The sequence below is a fragment of the Chrysochloris asiatica genome, unplaced genomic scaffold (genome assembly GCF_000296735.1).
Source record: "Chrysochloris asiatica unplaced genomic scaffold, ChrAsi1.0 scaffold00022, whole genome shotgun sequence".
Taxonomy (NCBI): domain Eukaryota; kingdom Metazoa; phylum Chordata; class Mammalia; order Afrosoricida; family Chrysochloridae; genus Chrysochloris; species Chrysochloris asiatica.
Window position 1 is genome coordinate 21,407,905 of NW_006408540.1, and position 7,656 is coordinate 21,415,560.

Below are 7,656 nucleotides of genomic sequence, written 5' to 3' on the forward strand. Positions count from 1 at the left end.
GCTATAAAAAGCAAGGAACTTTTGCAGTGCAGTTGATTCTGACTTGTGACACTTTGTGTCCCCGTAGAAGTGTCCTCCATAAGGTGTTCAGTGACTGATTTTTCAGAAGTAGCTAGTTTCTTACAAAGTGCCTCTGGATGGACTTGAACCTGCAGCCCTTCAGTTACTGACCAAATAAATGTGTTAATCACTTGCACCACCCAGGAATGACAGGTACTTTTCTTAGTTATCGTAAAAAAAAAAAAAAGAATTATCTCAACATCTCTAAAATGGTAAGTCATTGTTCCCATTTCACAGAGGAAGAAACTGTGTCTTAAAGAGGTTAAGTAATTTTCCCAGGTCTCTCAGTAAGTAGCACAGACAACTTGTGAAGGCAGGTTTACCTAACAAATCATAGGTGTCAAATCTTATTTCCCCTCTCCACCAGACACAAAGAATAATGAAAATAAGAAATCAAATGAGAGTGAGGAATTTTTCAAGAAGGAAAAAGAGCCAAGAGGAAGAAGAGAGAATCTTTAAATGACGACAAAAGTGACGAATGGTGTTGGCAAAACTGGAACTCCATTTGCTGAAGAATGAAGCAAGACCAATATCTTACACAAGATACAAAAATGAGCTCAGGGTGGATCAAAGACCTAAATGTAAAACCTAGAACTACAATGGTCATCTATGAAAAAATAGGGACAAACTAAAGGGCTCAATACACTATCAAACATAACTGAAAACATACAAATAGCAGAAGATAAACTAGATAACTGGGATCTCCTAAAAATTAGACAACAATGTACATCAAAAGATTTCACTATGATGCAACCACTGAGTAGAGGAAGTCACGGGTGAACAATGGGGTAGCATGGCGGTAGCATTGGAATCCATGCCCTTGGAGGTGCCCAGGGTAACCGCAGGGATGGTGCTAGGAGAGCTTTATGTGTCAGATAGAGAGGGAAATGATGCAACTGGTAATGGAACCCAGAAGAAACCTTTCAAAACAGGTCTAAAGACTTTGATGACAGTAGGAAAAGAGACATTTCCTACCATTTACATAGATTCACAAAAAGGAAATGAGAGGTGGGATGTCATTTCTAAATCACAGATGAAACACATTAGAAAACTGTGGCACAGAGAACAAATGAAGAGTGAATCTCGGGAAAAGAAAGATGCAGAAGACAATTTACAAAGAGAAAAAAAACCTGGAGGAAGCAAAGAAGATTATCATTAAAAATGACCCCAGTCTTCCAGAGCCCAAATCTGTGAAGATCAACACATAAGAAAAATACAGAGGTCAAAGAGTGAAGGTGTTCGGCTGGGTCCACAGGCTACGAAGACAAGGAAAGAATTTCATGTTCCTAGTGCTGCGTGATGGGGCATGTTATGTCCAGTGTGTTCTGTGGGATGAGCGGTGTTAGTGTTACAATGGGATGGTCCTGTCCACCCAGAGCAGCGTCACAGTATATGGAATGCTGACTCACCCCAAAGAGATGTGACTTCTGGGAACTAACTGGGTTGGCCCCTGCTGGAGGAACCAATAATCTGATCAATGAGGAGTCTGATGTTGATGTCCATCCAGCTCAACAACAGACACATCATGATCCGAGGAGAAAACACGTCCAAGATCCTGAAAGCCCGCTCCCTGATCACCAGGTGCTTCAGAGATCACTTATTTGACAGGGGCTACTGCAAGGTTACCCCTCCAACATTAGTGCAAATGCAGGTAGAAGGAGGTGCTACGCTCTTCAAGCTGGACTATTTGGGGGAAGAGGCCTTCCTGACTCGGTCCTCGCAGTTGTACTTGGAGACCTGCCTCCCTGTGCTCGGGGGTCATGTTTTGCCTAGCACAGTCGTACAGCACTGAGCAGTCCCAGACACAAAGGCTCCTGGCAGAGTACACCCACATTGAAGCATCCTGACCTTTGAGGAGCTCCTGAACTGACTGGAAGACTTGCTTTGTGATATGGTGGACAGAATCTTGAAATCCCTTGCAGCCAGCATAATGAATGAACTGTACCCGAACTTCAAGCCCCCCAAGCAGCCTTTTCAACAAATGTACTATTCAGAAACCATTGTGTGGCTAAAAGAGCACAATATAAAGAAAGAAGATGGAACTTTCTATGAATTTGGAGACGATAGCCCCCAAAGCTCCTGAGAGACTGATGACAGACACCATTAATGAGCCAATCGTGCTGTATCGATTTCTGGTAGAGATCAAGTCCTTCTATATGCAGCGCTGTCCTGAGGATTCGTGCCTTGCTGAGTCGGTGGGCATATTGATGCCTAACGTGGGTGAGATTGTGGGAGGCTCCATGCCTATCTGGGATAGTGACGAGATGCTGGCAGGCTACAAAAGAGAAGGGATTCACCCCACTCCTTACTACTGGTATATGGATCAGAGAAAATATGGTACCTGTCCTCATGGAGGGTGTGGCTTGGGTTTGGAATGATTCTTAACGTGGATTCTCAATAAGTATCTCATCTGAGACATGTGTTTATATCCTCAATTTGTGCAGCGCTGCAAGCCATAGGCAGCTCCCTCGGAAGATTAAAGGTCAGGAAGGAAATAGACTGCCTCTTTTCTAAAAAAGCCAAAAGCTTCCTTTCTTTCATTGGAGTTCAACTATTGGTGTTTTCTTTCCATTAATCATTTATACTATCCAAAAAAATTAGTGTAAATTACCTGAAGTGGCATTAATATTGTCATTTTAAGAAAAGAAAAATCCATGACAGAATTTGAGGAAGGTATGTTACCTGTCACTGTAATTGTAATAGTATGCATTTATAGCTCATAAGCTTTGTGTCACACATACCATATACTCTAAAATGGTTTAAATTAGGTTCTAGTTATATTCCAGTGAGTTTATTTTTCTCTCCTTTTCAGTGCAACTGGAATTCTTCATATCATTTTATTCTATCAACAAATTGAAACTAACCTTGTCAGGTACTACAATATGGTATAACAAATTTGCTAGTTTCAGAACAATTAATTCAGCAATGAATATAGGGTCAAGTGCATATTGTCCTTTGCATTAATTATTAATCTTTCTAAATCTGTATTGCTAACTGAGGTATACAAATTGAAATGGGAGAACTGGTAAAAATTAAAGAATGTGACACAAGATCATCATTGGTGAAATAAATAAGATCATACATAAAAAAGTAAAAAGATTTCACTAAAAGAGTATAAAGAAAACCCACAGACTGGAGGGAAAAAATGGCAATGAAAATTTAGATGAGAATAATCTCTAAAGTTTATAGAAAACATCAAATCCTCAACAACAACAACAAAAAAGACAAATAATCCTATTGAAAAATGGGCAGAGGAAGTGAACAGACATTTCACCAAGGAGATATTCAGGTGGCCAACAAACGCCACCTGAATTTGGAGACGATAGCCCCCAAAGCTCCTGAGAGACTGATGACAGACACCATTAATGAGCCAATCGTGCTGTATCGATTTGTATGAAGAAGTGTTCATATTCATTAGCAATTTGTTGTTGTTAAATGCAGTCAAGTTGGTTCCAACTCATAGTTACACTGTGAATAACCCAATCCTGTACCAACCTCACAATTGTTATGATTGAGCCCAATGTTGTTACCACCGTGTGAGCCCATTTTCTTGGGGAGCTTTCTTTTTTTTGTTGACACTTCACTTTCCCAAGCATGATGTCCTTCTCCAAGGACTAGTCCTTCTAGGATATACAGCAAGTAGAAGGAGGTTTGCAGAAGAATGATGAAGGCAGGGGGAGACGTGTGTAAGAGTGCAAGAGTTACAGGGAACAGAGATAAATTCCGTGATCTATACATACACAGTTACAGCATGAATAGACACACATGCTGAAGGGATATGGGTGGGAGAGAAGGAGTATGCCCACAAATGTATACAGCTTTGACAAAGGGTATTTGTCCATGAGCATTTACCTTTACTGCTAACACATTCATGAATGTGGTAGAGCGAACAGAGGGCAAAATTATGAAAACATCTTAGGCACTACCAAACACCTTGAGGGAGTGATTTGCTGAGCCTGGGGGCTCAGGACCATAGTTTCAGGGGACACCATAATCAATTGGTATGATATAGTTCACAAATACAATGTTCTCCATCCTACTTTTTTGAGTGGTGGTGGTTGTGTTTGTGTACTGTCAAGTTAGTTCTGACTCATAGCAACCTGTATAGAGTTTCCAAGGCAGTAGATCTTTACAGGAACAGAAAACCTCATCTTTCTCCTGAGAAGCAGCTGGTAAACTCAAACTGCTGACCTTGCAGTTAGCAGCCCAATGCAGACCCTCTATGCTACCAGGGCTCCTTTTAATGAATAGTAACTGGGATCTTAAAAACTCACAAGCACCCAGGACCATCAAGGAGGAGGAGCATGAGTGCAGCATGAGATTCCTACGTAGAAAAGCATCGACAGCAGAGATGGTGGCAGAGGTGATGGTGTGGAGAGATAGAGTAGCTGCAGGTTCTAGGCCCATGGACCAAGTAGGGATCCTTGGGGCAGAAGGCTTGCTTGCAGAATATGCCTTTGTTGTTATTATTAAGTGCCGTCAAGTCAGTTCTGACCCATAGCAACCCTATATAGGGTTTCTGAGAAGCAGCTGGTGAGCTTGAACTGCTGACCTTGCTGTTCAAGCTGATTTTGCAGTTTAACACATTAACCCACAGCGCCATACCAGGATTCCAGAATATGCCCTTAGGATGTTTAAAAGAGTACTTTTTTTGTATATATACATCAAATATTTTTGTTTTGTTCATTTTCGAAATAGAAGATGTAAAAGAGAAGACACAGGGAGGAAGTAGGATTAACTGTTGTTGCAGGGAGGGGATTGTATCATTAGATGAAACCAAGTGTGTAATTCATTAAATGTAAAAATGTAAAGCTGATGATCTTGTCTGTTAACCGTCACTCAGTTTACAATAAATGTTTAAAAACAAAAAAGAAAAAGAAGCTCACAAGTGGCATTTAATTTACAACTATTGGTCTCTCCCTATCCAGAGGAAAGAGATGAAAACTGAAAACTTTTGGAAACAATTAGTCCAATAAACTAATAGATTATGGGAACTTCAGTCTCCATGACCCTGGGAACTAGAAGAACTAGATGGTGTCTGGCTACCACTATCAACTGCTCTGAAAGGGATCACATTCTACAGTCCTGGATGAGTGGAAGAAATGTGGAATACATTTCAGAATCATAATAAAGACCAGGCTTACCCATCCAGTAGAGACCGGCGGAACCCTGAGACTGACTGTTGGTCACCCTTTAGGTGTGGAATTGAACTCATCCCCGAGGTTATAGGTATACAGTGGGGACGACTATACTAGTGAACTACACATGCCGTAGAATCATCAACCATCTGAGATCAAAAGTGCAGCATTTACCTGAGGACACAATTCAGATGAGTGGGGAAAGAAGGAGAAACAGCAACAAGAAACACAGGGAGAAAGTGATATTACGCTGAAGGAACTGCACTTGAGATGAAAGGAAGTATATGATTTGTTGAATATAAAATTGATGATGTGTTCTATAAACTTTCACTCAATTCACAATGCAAAGTTGGTGTGTGTGCTTTTTAAATGACAACAGAAGTCTTGCAAAGTTAAGCTACTACTCACCAAGATCTGTGCTAAGTCGCAGACTATACTTAGTTCTAGGGAAGGAAAACATGAAGCATTCTTACAAGGAAGCTAAGAGATTTAGGGGAGTCCTGGTGTGGCACTGTTGGTTAATGCGCTGGACTGCAAAGTCCGCTTGAACCAGACGGCTGGTGGCTCAAGTTCACCAGCTGCTCCTCAGAAACCTTATACAGGGTCACTATGGGTCGGAACACAACTCTACAGCACTTAACAACAACAACAAGAGTTTTTAGAACAAGAGAGTAGGTGGCTTTTATCAGTTCCTTCTGACACATGTGAAATCACCTTTATCAAAGCTCCATGGGGTTGGCCTGACAGCCTTTGTGTGGAGCATCCTATTAAATCTGAATATCCACATTCAATATGAAGTCAGGATAAAGGAGGCCCGCATTCTGGAAGATCTTTTCTAGAACTAAGAAAGTTCAAGAATAGAGCTGCCAATTAGGAATACCAAAAAAAAAAACCAAAACCACTCTCATCAAGTCAATTCTGACCCTATGATGTTGGTGTCAAATGCCATCCATAGTTAAATGCGACTCATAGCTACCCTGAATAGCGTTTCTGAGGAGCACTTGGTGGTTTTGGACCCCAACCTTGGGGTCAGCAGTCTGGTGCTGATCCTATAGTGTCACATCAGGAGTTCATAGTGATCCCACAAGATACAGTGACTCTATAAAATGGAGTAGAACTGCTTCACAGACTCTATGGAAACAGCTTGTCACATCTTTGTCCCTCAGAGTAGCTGTTCAAACCATCAAACTTTCAACTTTATCATTACACCACCAGGGTCTGTCCAATTAGGAGTGTTGTTGAGTGCCACCGAGAAGGTTCCAGCTCATAGCAACCCTGAATAGGGTTTGCAAGGAGTGACTGGTGAGTTTGAACCATTGACCATGTGGTTCAAACTGACCTTGCAGTCCAGTGTGTTATCCTGAAGTTCCACACCAGGACTCCAATTAGGAATTAGGAATACTAACTGAAAATCTTGCCTCTTCCCTCTGGCTGGCATCTAGAATGTTCCAAGCCAAGAGCTAAATGCTGAGAGGTAAGCCTTCAGAGACTACCTAATTCCCTGGTCTGGTTAATACGCCAGACTGCAAAGCTATTTGAACAGTAAGGTCGGTGGTTCAAGCTAACCGGTCCCTCCTTGGAAACCCTATACAGGGTCGCTAAGGGTCGGAACCGACTCGACAGCACTTAACAACAACAACAACATTTTGAGAAAGTCCCTGGTAATCACAGACCAAGCACCATATAAACAAAGCAGAAGCTGGTTTGGGTGTGGCTTTTCCTGGGGAGGGTCATCTTTCAGGTCACAGTGAGGGCAGTCAGAGAGTCAAGGAACAGTTAGTTGTCCACTCTATCCAGTGGAGCTCCTGCTCAGAACACACTGACCACATTGTTGTCACAGTAGCCTCTGGAGAAGGCTAAAAGTCTGGCAAGTGGCCCTGTTTCTGAACTCAGGTGAAGGCATTGTTGTTGTTCTTGTTGTTAGGTGCATTTGAGTCAATACCGACTCACAGTCACCTTTGCACAGCAGAATGAAATACTGCCCAATCCTGGGCCAACCTCACTACTGTTGCCACGTTTGAGTCCATCGATGTTGCCACTTGGCCAATCCATCTTGTTGGGGGTCTTCCTCTTTTTCTCTGACCCTCCACCTTACCAAACATGATATCCTTCTCCAGCAACTGGTCCCTCCTTACAATATATCTGAAATATGAGAGACGAAGTTTGGTCATCTTGGCTTCCAAGGAGCACCCTGGCTGCACTTGTTCTAAAACGGATCTATTGGTTCTTTTGGCAGCCTATGGCACTTTCTATAGTCTCCTCCAACACCATAACTCAAAAGCATCAATTCTTCTACTGTCTTCTTTATTCACTGTCCAGCTTTCACATCCATATGAGGTTATTGAAAATACCATAGCGTGGGTCAGGCACACCTTAGTCCTCAAGCTGACATCTTGGCTCTTCAACACGTTAAAAAGGTCTTGTGCAGCAGATTTGCCTAATGCAATACGTCATTTGA

At 42.0% G+C, this 7,656-nt stretch overlaps 1 pseudogene; it reads left to right on the top strand.

Annotated features, from left to right (window-relative positions):
* Nucleotides 1-874: 874 nt before the first annotated feature.
* Nucleotides 875-2,519, top strand: LOC102840162 (annotated as a pseudogene).
* The last annotated feature ends 5,137 nt before the right edge of the window (nucleotides 2,520-7,656 follow it).